This window comes from Puma concolor, chromosome B4, assembly GCF_028749965.1.
Source record: "Puma concolor isolate L17-30 chromosome B4, mPumCon1.1.hap2, whole genome shotgun sequence".
NCBI lineage: Eukaryota > Metazoa > Chordata > Mammalia > Carnivora > Felidae > Puma > Puma concolor.
In genome coordinates this window covers 35,179,313-35,197,651 of record NC_141673.1, presented here as the reverse complement: position 1 = coordinate 35,197,651, position 18,339 = coordinate 35,179,313, and positions in this window count along the sequence as shown.

Genomic DNA, 18,339 nt, shown 5'->3' with positions numbered 1-18,339 from the left:
GGTAGAATAGAGAAGAAGTAGGAAAGAGAATTTACAGAATCAAAGAAGTTGTATGGATAGAATGAAATTAACAGCTTGAGCAGGAGATGGATGAAATCAGAAAAGTTGATTATTAGACAGACTTTGCTAAGTCATCATCAATCACAGACTGTCAAGGACAATGGTATCCTGATAAATATTTAACAATTGGCTTTTCATAGATTGGGGAGGCTGTTTATCTGTAACATATGCTGTTTTCCATGGTGTAAATTCTGCCAGCATTGCCAATTTCAAGCTACCAATGTGGTTTAAACAACTTGTAAAATTCCTGAAATTAAGTAATCATGTCTGGTAGGCCAGTATATGCCATGTTCAGCACATCACTCCTAGATATTCCTATAGCTAAAACATAAGTATCTTTGTCACTTTGGGAATACTGCATCTTGGGATATTAAGCACTCTGGATCACCTGGAAAATGACTAGTTTCTATTCAATTCAGGAGCATTTCTAAAAAGCTAAAATGACTTATGTACTCAATTAAATGTGATTGATGATCCTTACCTTATTGTTATGAGGCAGAACACATAACATTTTTTTCTGTCCTCTGGAATGCAGCAACTCATTGAGCTCTCCTTGTGGTTGGGTTCTTTATCTCTGGTGAACCACCTAATGTGGCCCGTGGTTCCATAGAGACAACTTCATGTTGAGCCCAACCAAGTGTTCTATCCCTAATCGTACAGAAGTTCATACAGTGTGAAAGAAACAGACTTTGGAGTCAGACTGGACTTTTCTTATGAGTTCCATGTTTTATCATCTCCATAACCTTATAAAAGTAAACTCACTTCTATTCACAACACTTCTGACACCAGATGTGTACAATTTTCCACACTGAGCAATTTTCCAGTTCTCGGCAGACACTGACTGGGTGTCCTATAACTTAACTCAATTCTGATACTATCTTCTCAGATGGAGCACATACCTCACAAGTTGAGGGCTCAGTCCCACAAGGCTGCTTCCCTGTAGATGTCAATAGCAAGTAGTGTGTCCCCAATTTATACACAACTTCTATCCAACAAGCTACATATCAAGAAGTTCCCATGAACCTCTCCTAAGTTTTGATAATTTGCTAAAACATCTCATAGAACCCAGAGAAAACAGTTTATTTACTATTATGGCTTTATTACAAAGGATGTTTTTAAGTTTACTTATTCATTTTGAGAGAGAGAGAGCTCATGTACACATGCGAGCACAGGATGAGCAGAGAAACAGAGAGAGAATCCCAAGCAGGATCCACACTTTCAATGCAAAGCCTGATGCCTGCATGGCTAGGTCTCACAAACTGTGAGATCATGACCTGAGCCAAAATCAAGAGTCAGACACTTAACTGACTGAGCTACCCAGGTGCCCCATGACAAAGGATATTTGAAAGGAAAGAAATAAACAGATAAAGAGTTATACAGGGTGAGGTTTGAAAGGGTCCTGAGTGTAAGAGCTTCTTAGTTGTTTTTCTGTCACCTTCCCAGAATATGGATGTGTTCATCCTCTCAGAAGCTCTCTGAATCCCTTTGAGTAGAAGTTTTTTGGAGCCTTCATTATATAAGCATGATTGATTAATTATGGGCCATTGGTTATTAACTCCCTCTACTCCCTTTCTGGAGGTGAAGGGGTAGGCCAAAATTTCCAATCTTCTAATCACAAAAGTCACCTCATTAACATAAACTCAGATATGGTTGAAAGAGCTCCTAAATGCATAAAAGACACTCATTTCAACTACCCAAAGCAGTTTCAGGAACCAGGAACAAACACCATATATAACAAAAGATTTTTCTATTGCTCTTAACACTTAGGAATTTATAAGGGTTTTAGAAGCTCTGGCCAGGAGCTGGAGATGAAAACCAAAATATTTATTTCTTATTATATCACAATAGCACATCTTGGAACATTAACTTAACCTCTCTGAGTTTTCTGTACAAGAAGACAATAATAACGCTTACCTCACCTTACCTCATAAGGTAGCTTATAGTATCTTATGATTATCAGCTGGCATTTAGTTTTTCTTATTGTTTATATAAATTTTAATCAAACCAGTGATGTCTTTTTACAGTTCTGTTCCTGGGTGACCTCAGATGAGTTAACCAATATCTAAGATTTAATTTGTATTTAAATATTTATGAGACATTCGATATAAATAGTTTTTCAAGCCTCTTACATCCTATGATTTCATGAGGCTATAACTCAGATCTCTGGGTCTTTTGTTGTCCTATCATGTTTATTCTTTGCTTAAAACCAGCATTCATATTCAGAAGACTTAGTACATAAAATTTTGTTTGAGGTTAGTGTACTCCCAAAATTTCCTATTGTGACTTGTGTTTTCTACCCACAAATAAGCCCTTCAAAAATGAAAGTTTCCAGTGAGGTAGCCACTAGCCAGTCATGGCTATTTAAGTTTACATTAATAAGATGAAATCAAATTAAAAAATTCAGATTCTTAATGGCACGAGCCTCCCCTCTGTTGCTCAACAGCCACATCTGAGGAAATAGAGAGTTTCCATCATTGCAGAAAGTTCTATTTGACAGTGCTTCTCAAATTATTCATGAGATACCACAATTCTTTTAATCATAGCACATATAAAGTCAGAAGTCTGATCTGAGGGACTGGAAAATGGGACTTTTGACCAAAGCTCAGTCTCTAATCATCTATTTCTTTTCTACAGAATATCTATGTTCTCAAGTTACAATGGAGGAAAATTCCATCTTGTTTTCTCTTATCTCTAACTAGCCTTGGATACCCATAACAATAAAATAGCCAACATCATTTAGAAGAACTTGTGACATAAATGACTTTAAGTACTTCATGCATGCATCATTTCCAGAGGAGGAAACCATGAGTTACTCTTGTCACACTATTTCTGGTGGAATAGCCACAAATACAAGGGAAACAAATTGAATGTACAATTCTTTACTTGTACCCTATGTGCCACACCACCTCACGTTCTTAGTATATACCAACTTTTCTGGGTATAACTTTCCTGTGGATCATGGCACCTCTTCCTTATTTCACTATGACGGGTAGTTTGCAAATTAAGCTCAGAAAAAAATCCTGATTTATACTTATGTGAGATAACAGAAAAAAATACATATTGGTCTCTACCCCCAGTTCCTGGCATAGAGCTCCCAAAAACCTTATAATTTCCTAAGTGAAAAGAACACTAGGAGTATCACTTGTTCTAATATTTGTCTTTGATCCCATCCCTGACACTGGACCCTAAAATCCTTGTGCATTTTTAAGTGATAAGAGCACTAGAAGCACTTTTTTGTTGTTGTTGTTCTATTAAGGCAATGGTAGGTAGGTTTCTGGATGGCTCCTTGGTCCAGAAAAACCAAGCCATGATTAGAAGTTTTAATTACTAAGCCCCTACCCCATTCTTCAAAGAGGGGACAAAGCTTGGGAATGCAGCTAATAAGTGATCATTCCTATATAAGTAAGCTTTCATAAAATCCCAATAGTATGAGGTTCAGAGAGCTTACAAGTTGGTGAAAACATGGAGTTGGTGGGAGAATGGCAGGCCCCCAAAAGGCATGGAGACTCCACTCCCTTTCCCTTACACTGTGTCCCATGCATTTCTTCCATCTGGATGTTTATCTGCATTCTTTAACACTTAACCGACTGAGCTACCCAGGTGCCCCATGACAAAGAATATTTTAAAAGAAAAAAATAAACAGATGAAGAGTTATATAGAGTGAGATTTGAAAGGGTCCTGAGTGTAAGAACTTCTTAGGTGTTTTTCTGTCACCCTCCCAGAATATGGATGTGTTCATCACCTCAGAAGCTCTCTGAACCCCTTTGAGTAGAGTTTTTATGGAGGTTTCATTATATAGGTGCAATTGATTAATTATGGGCCATTGGTTATTAACTCCCTCTACTCCCTTTCTGGAGGTCAAGGGGTAGACCAAAACTTCCAATCTTCTGATTTCTAATCTTCTTTCCAATCTTCTAACTTACCCTTTAATAAACAAGTAAATATAAGTATTTTCTTGAGTTTTGTGAGCTGCTTTAGTAAATTAATTGAACCCAAGGAGACAGTCATTGGAACCTCCAATCTATAGCCAGTTGGTCAGAAGCACAGGTGATAATTTGAGTGGCAGGGGAAGGGAGCAATCTTATGGGACTTGTTCTTCACTTGTAGACCCTGCTGCCATCACAGAAAATTGCTTGTGGGTGTGGGCCAAAACCTCCACACATTTGGTAACCGGAAGTGTCAGAAGTGCAGTGTTTCATGCAACAGTAAAGGAGACACACAGGGAAGAGAGATATAGTAGGGAAGAGCTGGATTCTTCCCTACACAGGCATTGGAAAACTGAGTTTTTCATTTACAACTTGTAATAGACTATGAATGTTAGTGTAACGAATAAATGCTAATGACTCTTGTTAATGAGATATACTCTAATTCTTTAATAAAATCATAGTCTTTTCCTTTCTGTTTCCCAATCTAAAACCTATTATCTAATATATACTAGAATAGATCTTAAGGATGTAGTAGGCTGTATTACTCTTACCAAGGAATTTATATTTTTGGTATATGCTCATATTATTGGTAATGGAAACAAATAAAAAATATTTTTCCTGAAAAACAGTTCTCACAAGAATTTCTGCTTGCCTAATGAGTTGAGGTCATTCACTGGAAAAATTACACAGAGATATCTCTTTAATTTCAAGCTGTAATATATACTAGATTCATGGGCAAATCTACACTCCAGTTAGTGGAATTTATTTTCTTCTGCAGAACAATGCAGGTAGAGACAGGAAATAAAAATATTTCTGTTGCATAAAAAGCACTGTTAAGTTAAAACAAAATCTGTCTACTTCTTACAAAAGATAATATGATTTTGTTGTGTTTGTTCTTGCTTCCTTAGACTACTGTTCCTCAAAATAATGAGTGTTTGGGGTAATTTTCTTCCTTATGGCCAAACATAGACTATTTCTCATGGTATCCACTTGGATGAGAAGTAGCATCGTGGGATGGTTTAGAGGGTCCATTGATCAGAACTAGGCTGCCTCAGTTTGCCTATGTGAACTGGTAAGTCATGCAACCTCTCTATGCCACCATTTCCTTATTTGTAAGATGAAAATAATAATAATCCCACCTCAGAAGAGTAATTAAATTATAAATTAATTTATAATTAAAGGGTTTACAACTGTGCCTAGAGTAGTAAGCCCTCCAGGTTGGCAATTAATCATTTAGATATGCTTATTTTTTAAGGTTAAAATATTATCATATGAATATATAAATACATACATTTTTTAATAGAGAGAAATAGGGATTATGATTTGTAAACTAAGTAATGCCTTATATGATTTTTTCTATTTTTGTTTCCTGTATATATATACAGTAAAGAGCAAGCTATAAAATGTAAATGTACTCTAGAGAAATTGTTCCTTTTTATAAAGAGAATAAAGTTCTGCAAGTATGTTCTTATATTTTCTAAGAAATAAGCAAATTCAATTTATATTAGTCAAATAAAAGGATTTTCATATATTTATTTTTGTTCCTTGTTCAAATATCTTGTGAAATTTTAAAGGGGTATGATTGGACTTTTCTTAATTAGGACCTAGTTTGGGTAGTTATTTAGTAGAAAATCAATCATATTTGGAAGAAACCTGATATAGCAAACAATCTTAGCTACAAGCTAATTGTTTGATAACTTTGGAATTTATTTTTTGGCTACAGAATGTTTTAATAATATTTCTTAATTTCTTATAGGAGTTTTAAATTTTAACTTTAAATTACTGCTTGCATCAGTCAAGGTTTGGGCACATAAATGGAAATGACACTACATATTTAAACAGAATTTTATATAGTGATTTGAGGGCTTAAAGGCAAAAAGGAAGACTGAGGGAACAACATGGTAATTTAATAGTAGGAAGCTGCTGCCAGACAGGAAGCAGGATTATCAGAATCCAGAAGCTTGGGGGAGGGGCTAGAAGAAGTAACCCTTGGACCTCTGAGGAGGGGCTGATGCAGACTCAAGAGTTTACAAGGGTGCTAGGGAGTTGGGTCTAAAATTGTTGAGGAGGTAGCATTGGCTAGCTTCTGTGGAAACCGGGAGAGGGCGTGTTGAGGCTCATGCTGAGTGTCAGAAAACCTGTTTGTTGCCCAAATGAAACACCATTGCTTGTGCTATGCTGAGAGGGACAGCAATAAATTGGAAAGAGAAAGTCCTTCTCTCTTCTTCCTGTTTCCAAAGTCCCTTTCCCTCCAGGTCTCTCTAGTGACAGAAGAACTGATAAAGGAGAAAAGTAATTTTTCAGAGACCCATCCCCAATGCACAAAGCTGAGAATAGTAGTGTAAACAAAGGCTTCATAACTAAAATATGCTTAAAATGAGATTATTAGAAATCTAAATGTCCCAATGTTAATGGCTCTCAATCCATCTCATAGATCTCTCTGTCTTTCGCTGTCTCCTCTTAGAATACGGTGAGCATTTCCTCTCATTTTCCCTAGAACTTTCCTAGTTTTAGCACTGAAAACCATGCATCTGGAGAAAACCCTTCATCCTAGGCAAATTAGAATGGTTGGTTACCCTACTCTAGAAAGTAATATTTAAGTTTCTAGATATAAGTGCAAAAAGAAATTGGCAGATTGGAAGGAGAAAGGAAAACATTTTGCTGTAAACAGACCTATACATCTGTAAGTTAGGAATACCACCTGCCTTGTTTGTTTGTTTGTTTGTTTGTTTGTTTGTTATCATTTGCGGAGGAAAGAGTAAAGAAAATTGATGGTGTAGGAGGAGATGTAAAACATGTAAGAGGAAAAGTTTATGTCTGATCTCACTTGAGCTAAGTTGTACAAATTCTTACTGTCTGACTGATAACTGGAACTGATTGATCCACCCACTGAAGAGCCATACACTGGCAGTTACTGGGTGCTAAAAGTCAGAGAGCTTCACGGACTGAATGTCACAAGTTTTGAATTCGGTTAAGATATTGGAATTACTAGTGCAGGCAAAGTATACTAGTTGCCACATTATCCATGGATACCTAGTTCCTTTCACAGTACTGAAAGATGTTGGACAGGACTTGTAGGTTCAGCTACAGCATGTCAACCTGAAATATTAATGTTTTCTGTGGCAATTGACTAGATGGAGTGTCCCAGCCCATCTGGGTCCTTTGAAAACATCTTGGTGCTGTGATCCAGTTAGGATCTGAAGTATTACTTGCCCTCTCTAATGGACATCTTTATGCTATTTTAAGCAAATGACAATCAAAAATTAACAACATACTTTTCTTTCATAGTCAAATTATATGTTTTCTTTGATCTTATTTATCTTCAGAATATTTGCAGTGAAATTTAAGCTCTTAAAGACCTGGTTTCTTACTACCTTCTCAGCCTCAATTCCAACTACTCTGCTCATCCTCTGCCATCTGGTAATGTGAAACCTAGTTCCAATGTTGTAGCAATTGAGGTGAAGGGTAAGCAATGGTGATTAAAGCAAAGAGACACAAATAAGTGCATTTCTTCTGTAACTCTCCAGCTAGCCTATGCGGGTGAGGCCACTGTGCTCCATGAAGTCATCCAGGGATCCAGGTTCCTTCCTTCATTTATTTGCTTTGCCATTCATTAGACATCAGACTCTGCCATTCATTAGACATCAGACTCTGCCACATGGTCCAAGCTGAGATGCAAATCATCTGATTTTTAGCAAGAGGGAAAAAGAGATGAAGTCTTTTGCTCAAGAGGAGAAACTGCACAAGTCACTGTTGCTAACCCTGCCACTCATAGCGGCAAGGGAGACTGGAACTTGTGACAGATTTGGGGATACAATCAGCCATTCATTTTATGGAAGCCTCAGATTGCCTAAATACAGAGCAATTACTTTATTATTTGTACCTTGAACATAACAATGTACTTATCAATACATTATATATTTCAATGTCTGCCTCTAATAAGAGACTGCAAAATCCTCAAAATGAAGGTAAGGTCTTTTCATTTATGTAGGGCCTAAACCTTACACATGGTTGCACATGGTTACTGAGCTGATTTGAATAGTTTGCATTGTTGTGACAGGTATTTGGGTACAGAGATTATAACAACTGCATTTTATAGATGGGGGGCAGGGAATCCTGAGGCTCTAACAACATCAAATGACATTTACAAAATCAAGTTCATGATGAAACTATTAGAGCGAACTTTTTTTATTTCTGGTTCAATTTTATTAAAGCAAGGCAAGCAATGTCGTGGGTCTGCTCTGGCATGGAAATCATTAATTTAAAAACTAAACACTAGTCATTTGAATGATACTGTGTTTATTGTGTGTGGATTCTTTTTAATGTCAACATCTGAAGGCAGCCTTCTGCATCCCCTAAGAGTTATTTTTACAAAAGAGAGAAAACAGTGGCACCTGGGTGGCTCAGTCAGTTAAGCCATCCGACTTTAGCTCAGGTCATGATCTTGTGGGTTCGAGAGTTTGAGCCCCACATTGGGCTCTGTGCTACCAGTTCAGAGCCTGGAGCCTGCTTTGGATTCTTTGTTTCCCTCTTTCTTTGCCCCACCCCAACTCGTGCTCGCTCTCTCTCTCTCTCAAAAATAAATAAATAAACATTAATTTAAAAAGAGAGAGAGAGAGAGAAAAAAAAACAAAAACATGTCACAGCCCAAAGTTAAAGAGTAAGATAAATGGAAAGGAGGGAGATATAAAGAGAAAATAGTTTTTCCTAGTAGATCTTTGAAAGTAAACATTTTTTTCATCTACTGCTTTCATTACCAAGCTAACACCAACCCTTGAGCACATCACAAAAATAATGGCCTGGAAAAGAATTTGAATTAGACAGAGGACAATTTCTCCAGTGAGCTTTGAAACTTATTACTACGTTTTTTGATGGGATAATGTTATTTCTGCAATCAGTTGAACTAAATGAAAGTATGCATCTATTTGCACGACTGTAAAAATTATAGGCATTAACACTGATTAAGCCTGTCATCAATTTGTGGTTTAGGGTTTGATGGAAGGACCTCCAAAAGGTTGATTGTGAATAATTTTTTGAAATATTTAAGGACATGTTTAGTAATTACATGTTTAGTATTAAATTGACAGGGCTAGATCCAAAGTTTAAGAGAAGTGAAGATATGGAACCCTCATAAATATTGGTCCATATAATTAATTTAATTTTATGCCATATATTTTATGTAATTTTTCTATCATTTAAATATCTCTGTAATTATACTTCTACTTACATATTGATGAAGTAAAGTAATTTTTTTAAATTTATTTATTTGGAGAGAGAGATAGAGATCATGTGCACATGTGCCACCAAGGGAGAAGAGAGAGAAGGAGATAGAGAATCCCGAGCAGGCTAGCACTGTCAGCACAGAGTCCAAAGCAGGGCTTGAATTCATGAACCATGAGATGATGAACTGAACTGAAATCAAGAGTCAGACGCTTAACCAACTGAGCCACCCACGTGCCCCATGAAGTAGGATAAATTTAATTAATTTTCATGATAGATGCACTTGTGATTTTTTAATTTTGGAAGAAGGTCTATAAAAAATATACATACTAGAACCAGGTTTCTTCTAACAAAAAAAAAAGCCTTATTAAAAGTGCCTTAACTGGGCACCTGGCTGTCTCAGTCTATAGAGCACACGACTCTTGATCTCCTGGTTGTGAGTTTAAGCCCCACTCTGGGTGTACAGCTTACTTAAAAAAAAAAAAAAAAAACCTGAACCTATTAACATTTTAGTAAAATAAATGTAAATTAAGGATTGATTGTTCTGAGTTTCAGTGAAAGCATTTAGTTTTTTCAAACATAGGAAATTATGGTCATAGAAAATATTTTATAAATTTTTATAGATTTTTATTTACTTTTTTCTCATCATAATTTGTTTTGCCTTTTTCTAATGAGTTATTGATAAGTTATTCAAATACAACTCTTTGAGATATATTATGAAAATGGAACTAACAACTTGAAGTTCTTAGAAGTCAGAACCTGAAAGATATGAACACTGTGCAACAAATTAATTTGTTCACATTTTAATTCTCAAAAAATGTAAGATAGATCTTGAAACTATTTTAAATATTTTTTTAACTGGTCATCTTAGACCACAATAATCATAGATAACAAATGGCCACAAAGCTCCTGTGGAATACTACAATATGTGTATTTCTCACTCATCTGCAGTCATTGGTTATGCAGTGCTGTTGACCTCAGATAGGCCCTTCATGTTTTCCTATGTTAGGTAGTTCTTGAAATCTGCTGGGGTAACTAAGGTGCGTTAGCTCTGCTCCACATGTCTCTCATCCTGCAGCAGGCTAGCCTGGCCATATTCTCTAGCGGTGATGGTAGAAACACAACACAGGCAACAGAAACACACATACAGCCTTTGAGATATAGAGTGGGAATCCACTACACGGCATTGATGTTCACAGAATTCTGTTGGTCCAGCAATCTCCAAGGTCAGCTCAACTCATTGTTTTGAAAAAGATCTGCCTATTTTATGAGGACTCTAAACTCACATGACAAAGGGTAGAAATATAAAGAGAGGTAAAGGATTATGACTAGTTGAATCTCTGATATATACACATTCTTTTTATTTTGTAATAAGTTTTTTTTTAATTCTTATTAACCAACAAAATGCAGGAATTATGCGATAACAACTAATATATCTGTTTTTGTGTGAACTACACACAACTACACTACTACACAACAATACATACTGTTTCCTAACAGAAAAAAAAATTCTGTTTTGTCCACTTTGACCACATTTTATCAGTACTTGGACAATGGGTTTTGCATCAAAAAATTAAACTTCAATAGCCCATTGGATTCTGTACGCTTCTTATCATTTTAAACAATGTAGAAGTGTTGTCCAGTAACATAGTAAGGATCTTTCTAATTAGACAACCACCATTCCAATGAGAAGTAGAGTCACAAACATAACTGGATGATAATACGCATTTGCCTCTATGGGAATTCATAAAAATTATAATAAGAATATGAAGTAGAAGTAGATATTAAAATCTACTTCTCTTCAATAGAGTTCCACAGACTATAGTTATAAGTCCTTTAAATATGTGTAGAAAATAAGATTCCCCTTAATCTCAAATCTAGAAGGAAATATAATTCTACCACATAGACAAGAAAATAAAGTTACGATATTAATATATCAGTTGATTAATATTATTTCCTATTCAGGATCTCAAATTCGTTTAATAAAGACTCACGTTTTCAAAATGAAGCCTGTATCAATTCACAAATCTTAGTTGGACAGGTTCTGCCCTAAAATTATTTCTTAAATATCCTTGAAGCCAGGGCTTCTTCTCAAATACATTGCTCAATAAATGACTTAATGATTCCAAGTAATCACTGGCCTTTAATAGTGTTAATTTTAGACTTTGTTTGGAAAATACCAATCCTTCAAATGAAAATTTGAAAGAAAAATGATACTTTCTATTTGGAATTTACATTGCTTTTTTAATACTGAATTTTAAAAATAATGGTCATTTTGATTTGTTGATGCTATAGGGCACAAAATTTGTCTTAGTCACTGCTGGATTACCAGAGCCTGGAATAGAGCCTGGTACAGAGTATGGTCTCAATAAATACTTTTTTAAATAAAATATTTGTCAACTGAATAAATGATGTTATTATGTAATTGAATAAGCTTATTCCTTGGTGCCTTGGGAGTAATCAACACAGGATTTTTCATAATCCACATAACTAGAAAATAATAAAGACATGCTCAAAGAGCTATCAGATTCTTCACAAACTTCAAGAGAATGACATGAATAATCCTAAAGTGAAAATCAGAGCCAAAAAACTCCATGTTATTTTCTAGTTTTATACATTTTGCAGATTTCTTCTTAGATTCATGGCATTTGAACTCTTTACTGCCAATCAGAATGGTTCCTTTGAGTTAGTTTGGCAGCCATAACAGAACATATTGTTAGGTTAAAAATCTAAGACTACATTTAAATTCAATCAGTTTATATTCAGAGATTTCTATAATTTGGGAGGAAATGTTATTTGCACTAAACTAGGAATTGGATGCCTGTTGAATTTGCCAAAGAACAGCCATAAGCAACATAAGTTAGAAAAGTAATAAATGTTCCTGTAGCTCAGATTTTGCTATTTATGAGATTTCTCAAATTCAACAGGAAATCACTGTTTTCTTATTGTGCTATTATAAAATCCAGAGTTGAATTCAATATGTGGGGAAACATGAACCCTGGATTTCCTATTGTCTAAAAAATGTTGTGTGCTGGCAAGTAAAAATTATTCAAGGTGTATTTTTATTAAAGATGAATTCACTGAGCTCTTTTTCTTTCCACCAGCAATAATTTGTTCTAAGAAGTACTATAATAAAAATTATAAATTTCACTATTTTTTTTAGGAAAAATCAGTTGGGAAAATCATCTGTATCTCTGAGATAGAGAAGATAGAGGAAAGGATTATGAGAGGGACGGATTAGTAGACTCAAATTCCTGTAAATTTTCTAGTTCTTAGATTGACTAGGTAGCTCGTGAGTAATAGTTACATTTCTATGCTTCACAATATTATGCTTATAGTTTACATGGTACATACCTCTTATGTAACAATATTAATAAACAAAATCATTTTCAGAGAAAAAATGTAATCAAAATGCCTTACAAATGCTAATTATTTTGAACTAGTTCAACTCTAAAAATGTATTGCTAAAAGCACATCAGGAGAAACATTTTCAGATTTACTTGCTGGGGAAAGATAAAATCTTAATTTTTGTATGTAATATTTCTGCATATTATCTCATCACAGTGTGAGTATCATCACTTCCTCACAGCTTGAGAGAGCTCAGTGGAGGATTTTCTACATCTTCATAAATGGAAAATGATATAGATATACTGTTGATTTATTTTGATCAAGAGAAAATGCCCATTTGTTTGTAGTAAAATTTAAAGGGAGTTTAAAATTAAGAAGAAGACATTTATTTAAGAAATGACTTTATTATTTGTGACAATCCTTGTCTCTAAATATGGGGTTAAGAGAGTATATGTGTACACATTTTTTTAAATGGGTGTGTACAGCATTATACCAAAAGGGAAACTAAAATTAGCAATGTTCAGCTGAGGTAAACAAATAAGTTCAACAATTTACATAGGTTATCCAGGTATTGCAACTGTAGACTACAACATTTAATTTAACGCAATTGTTAAGATGTAATAAAGTAATGTATAAATAAAGAGTTAATGTTGAGATAAAAATATCATTGAACTGATAAAAATGTAAGTGGGTCAAGCAATGGTAGGAAAGAGTCAGTTTTGAGATACCTAGGAAATTCAGCGTTCTAATGTAAAAAAAATTGATATGAAATTAACATGCCATATATTTTAAAAATAAATTACTTTTGATAAATTCCATTAAAGTAGTATATTATAATTATATTTCATTATGCTAAGCATTACTAAGCAAAATATAAATGATACATGGGTTTTCAAAACTTATTGTCATTCATGTTTTCCTTCTTATTTTAGAGACGAAATTGTCATTTCTCTCTACCTCAGGGAAATTTTCTCTGTACCATCTTTAGTTCACTTTAAGCAGATGTTTACTGATTACAAGTAAGAAAAATCCAACTCACATTATTTTAAGCAAAAAAGAAAAGGATATTTAGTAACTCATATAATAAGTAAATTAAAAGGCGGTTTTTGATTTTAGATAGTGCTGGTTCCAGGAATTAAATAATGTCAGAAGGGCATCAGGCTTCTCTGTCCCTTCATTCAGCTTTAGCCTGTTTGGGAAAATATCATTAAGCCATCTCTACTGATAGATTAAGGATGGTGACTATTAACAGATGAATAAATTCAGATGGTAAATTTTCATTGACCTTTGGTCACATGTATGCATATCCCTGAAAAGTGTTTGTCAGAAGAAAAATTAAGTATAACAACCAAAATAAAGATAAATGGATTCTGGGCACAAAAGCAACAAATAAAAATGCCCAATATAGTCCCTAGCACTGCTACTCAAACACACTTTTTCCACATGTATAATTTTTTAAATGCCTCTGCTCTCAGACAATACACTCCCCCTCTATTTTGTATTTTTGCCAACTCAAGTCCTTTCTCCACCCCAAAAAAGTTATCCTTCCATAACATAGGTCTGTACATATCACTATCTCAAAAGCTATTTTTATAATTACACATTACAAATTGTTATACAAAAAACAAAAGGTCTTTATTCAAAAATATGTATTCAGGGTCTACTAATACATAAGTGCATTTACACAGGGGCTACCATAATGGATAAATTGGACCAGGTCTCTGTCCTCAGGGATTTTTAAGTTCAGGGAGGAAACTATTTACCATGTAATTGCAGCAAAAATGTAGTCATTTCCATGAAAGGAGGTTGGAGAAAGCTATGCTAGCTCAGGGCCAGGCTATATTTTATAGGTCACCAAGTGAGAAGGAATACTGGGAAAAGCTTCCCAGAGAAATTGACATCTAAGTTGAGACTAGATTGATGACGAAGAAATATGTTGGTGTCTGTGGGAAGACAGTGTTCTGGGTAAAGGAAACAACAGTTCCAAACATCCAGAGCTAAAAGTAAAAAGGGACATTTGAGGAATTGGAAGATGTTCAATATACTAGGATCATGGAGTAAAATCTAAAGCAGTGCACAGGGAATGATGCTAGAGAATTAAAGTATGCATTATAAAAGGATATTTAAATGGTCTATAATATGACTTTTTGTGTTTGTCTTTTCAAAACTTATCCTTCATTACGCCTCATAGAATTCTCTCTTCCCTTCAGCATCATAAACATCAGAAAACCTGATATACTGGAAATAATTTTAAATAGGTCAGTTGTCTTCCATAGATAACTAAGATGAGTGTCTAAAAAGTTGATATGGATTAGAACTACGTTAACACATAGAATCTGCTTACGGCAGTGCATGATTTATATTTGATTGGTTATTACTGGTATTACTATACCAGAAGTCTGTCATACATTTCTTCTTTACCTTTGACCAAATTGGTTCATTTGGCAGGAATTATTTTCTTCCCCTCGTCTAAAGTCCATCTCAACATACTTATTACCTCTAAGAAAAATTCTCATATCTTGCAATCCCCATAGCTCATATTTGACCTCTGTTAGATGTAATACTTAAGTCCTATTGTCCTGAGTTAAAAATCATGTGCATATGTCTTTCCACTTATGTATCATATGATCTGTAGGTCTTTTTCAGCTATGTTCTCCATGGCATCTAGGGTAATGCTGGGTTAAATTAAATGCACAAGTTTTGTTTTTTAATTTAACTGAATCCTGACAGCAGAGGTAAAATAAATAAGGAATTGAAAATCATCACGTGCATGCACACACTCACACACACACACACACACACACACACACACTCTACTGAAAATCAGTATTAAAAAAACAACCTTTAGTCGTTTCAACCTTTGTTTCTAAATGTCTAGGCTCCATAGAAATAATAGAAATAAACACACACACACACACACACACGCGCATAATTTCAACTAAAAAACTAAAGACAACCTGTGTTAAGTGCTATATAAAATAGAGACCAAAAATGAGGATTAGAAAATTTGAGTTTACTTTTATTCTGATAGATTGGGTTGAATTTATATTTGTATGGTGGAAATCAAATGATTAACTTTTGAAACTCATAGGATAAACTACATGTAAAAATGTAACTTTAAAAATGAATCCAGTGCTTTTAAGCACTTACGGAAATGTGTTTACAATCAAATAAAAAAGCAGAGCCAAGTGGTACTTAGACTTACTTTGCTATGATGATTTCAGTAAGCTGCTATCCAATCAGTAAAACAGGATTTTAGAGCAAAGAGGTACATAAAATTGAAAAATATCAATGCCATTTCTCTAAATATCATAAATAACTCAACAAGTCATTGATTCAATGGTCTTACTCCCTAAATATTTAATAAACACTTGTATACAACCATTCAAGCACAGGACTAAACTCCTTAGATGAAAAATTTCATTTCATTCACAAAACACCACTTCCACTATTATTACCATTTTACAGGTGAGGAAATTGGGCCACTGGGAAGTTAAGCAACTCACTGAAACTCATATCACCAATAAAAGGCAACACAAAGATTCCACCCAGACAGCTTGGCTCCAGAGTACAAACTGAAAAACCACAGTGTACCTGCTTCTGATGTTTAAGAATATATCTAACATGGAAACGGAGGGTGGAGAACTAAGGAAAAGAAAGTTGAATACTCAAATTAAAAAATGTAGGGACACCTGGGTGGCTCAGTCGATTGAGTGTCCGACTTCGACTTAGGCCATGATCGTGGTTCATGAGTTCAAAACGCATGTTGGGCTCTGCGCTGATACCTCAGAGCCTGGAGCCTGCTTCTGATTCTGTGCCTTCCTTTCTTTCTGGCCCTCCTTGTTTGTGCTCTCTCTCTGTCTCTCTCTCTGTAAGAAATAAATAAGCATTTAAAAATGTTTTTAATGTAATGCAACCAGGATCTGCCATTACTATGTAGACATTTACATCGTTTGAGTTTAAAACTGCTGTCCCTCGGTATATCAGATCTGTCATTTAATTTTATCTGACAAATTGGGTATTGCTTTGACATTCACTCTTCAGGTTATAAACTATTTCATCATATCTTTATAAATACTATTTTGTAAGTGTTATCTCCTACCATAGACTGTTTGAACTTTAAGTAATAAAAGTTATCTTTCTATATGGCGGTAATGGTCACTATAATGTGTTAAATGTATTAAAGGCAGTACATAGAAAAAGCTTTTTTTATGGGCAAAGACATTTATATCAGTTGGCATATTCATAGGTTTACTTTTGTGTCACTGAAAACCATGGATGTATTTAGATGTATGTACTTATTGTAGGTTTCATGCCAAATTCCCTGAACACTTCTTGTTCAGATAAGACAAATAACTAGAACTCGCAACTTCCAAAACTAAGCACTTTTACTTTTACTTCAAAATGATAAATTACACAGTCAATACTTCCATCTATTTGTTTCTCTATCATACTTTTTAGTTATTTTTCAATTTGGTTGTTTCTAAATATATTTTTAGATTTTGTTCCCTTGGCACTTCCGTATGCAATTTCCAAGAAGATGGGCATTAAAAATGGCTGGTAAACTGAAACAGAGTTATGAGTGGCTTGTAATCTATAGCACACAAAGTTCCTGTTGCTTTTTCTTATTATTAGTTGATGTCCATGGCTAGAAGAGAAAAGACAAAAATTGTGTGTGTGTTTCCATGTGACTCATGTTGAAAGAGAAATTTGAAGCATATTACAATTTTTTTTTAATTTGATCAAAATTCTATTCAAAACATGCCGTGTTCAATCTAGCAGGTAGGAATGAGCTCTGAGGAACTGTACAAAATGAAAGACTTTTATAGGCAGAAGGAAACTGAAACAAGGAAGTTATACAAGGCAAAAAAAAGTGGGTTGGTTGCAAAGTTACTTTCCATTAGGGGATGGCAGAGTCCTATCAGGCATATTATCTAATAATGCTGATCAGCAATTCCTGATGAACTGATTCAAGCTTCCATTTCTGGGAGAACCAAACTAATTTGGTAGCATATGCTTATACCATTTCCATTTTGAGTCTGTTGTCTCATTTTTAACATCCATAAGAAGCTATGTAAGAGTGAATATCAGGGGAACCAAGGTGGCTCAATTGGTTGAGCATCAGGCTTCAGTTCAGGTCTTGCATCCCAGCCTCTCATTGGGCTCTCTGCTGTCAGCACAGAGCCTGCTTTGGACCTTCTGTCCCCCTCTCTTCTGTCTCTCCCCCACTCATGCTCTCTCTATCAAAAACAAACATTTTTTTTAAAAAGAGTGAATATCAAAGTGCTAAGGGGAAGAAGTACTATGAATAAGAGAAAGACCACAGAAAGAAATCTCTGTATTAAAAATGTGTTATTGGCTGTTTGAAAAATCCTTGTTTTTAAGCACATTCCAAAAATAAAAAATAAAAACATATATATACTAGCTCTGAACATTAGCCAGCCAATAAATGGCTAGTGTTTCTCAGCCCTAAAATGGTAGATTGTTGAGCATTCAATAGTATTATCAATATGATTATACCAAAATGGTTGTAAAAGTTAGTTATGGATCAATGGAAAAATCTATTAAAAATCTATTTGGCAATTACAACTTCAGAAAAGAAAAGATTAGCAATAAGAAAGGGTTTGAGGGGCGCCTGGGTGGCGCAGTCGGTTAAGCGTCCGACTTCAGCCAGGTCACGATCTCGCGGTCCGGGAGTTCGAGCCCCGCGTCAGGCTCTGGGCTGATGGCTCGGAGCCTGGAGCCTGTTTCCGATTCTGTGTCTCCCTCTCTCTCTGCCCCTCCC